The sequence below is a fragment of the Penaeus monodon genome, chromosome 21 (genome assembly GCF_015228065.2).
Source record: "Penaeus monodon isolate SGIC_2016 chromosome 21, NSTDA_Pmon_1, whole genome shotgun sequence".
NCBI lineage: Eukaryota > Metazoa > Arthropoda > Malacostraca > Decapoda > Penaeidae > Penaeus > Penaeus monodon.
The window spans coordinates 23,248,735-23,249,135 of NC_051406.1; positions in this window are offsets into that span (position 1 = coordinate 23,248,735).

Here is a 401-nt window from a genome sequence, read left to right on the forward strand (position 1 = left end):
GAAGGGGGGGCATACTCGCGTCCAAAAGTTAAATAAATCCAGAAAAGCCAAAATATAACCAGACAATATTTCTTTATCATCATTTACCAACTCGACACCATAATGGAAGGGAAATACCATTTGCAAAGCCCAGCGCCCCAAAAAGTGTTGAAAATGGCACGCATAAACTTAAGAGTTCATGTCCAGCAACATTTCGATTTTGCCACTATGAAAAAAAAATATATATAAATAAATATCACACAATACTTATTGCCCGTGCTTATTAACCTCTCTTTCCCTTTTCGGTTATTCTTTTTAAATACACATTTTATATATTATGCAGGTATGAAGTACAAAGTCGACAAATAAGAAAACGGACACTTCACCCCTAACTCAGCAAATACAAGTGGTTCTTTACTTAT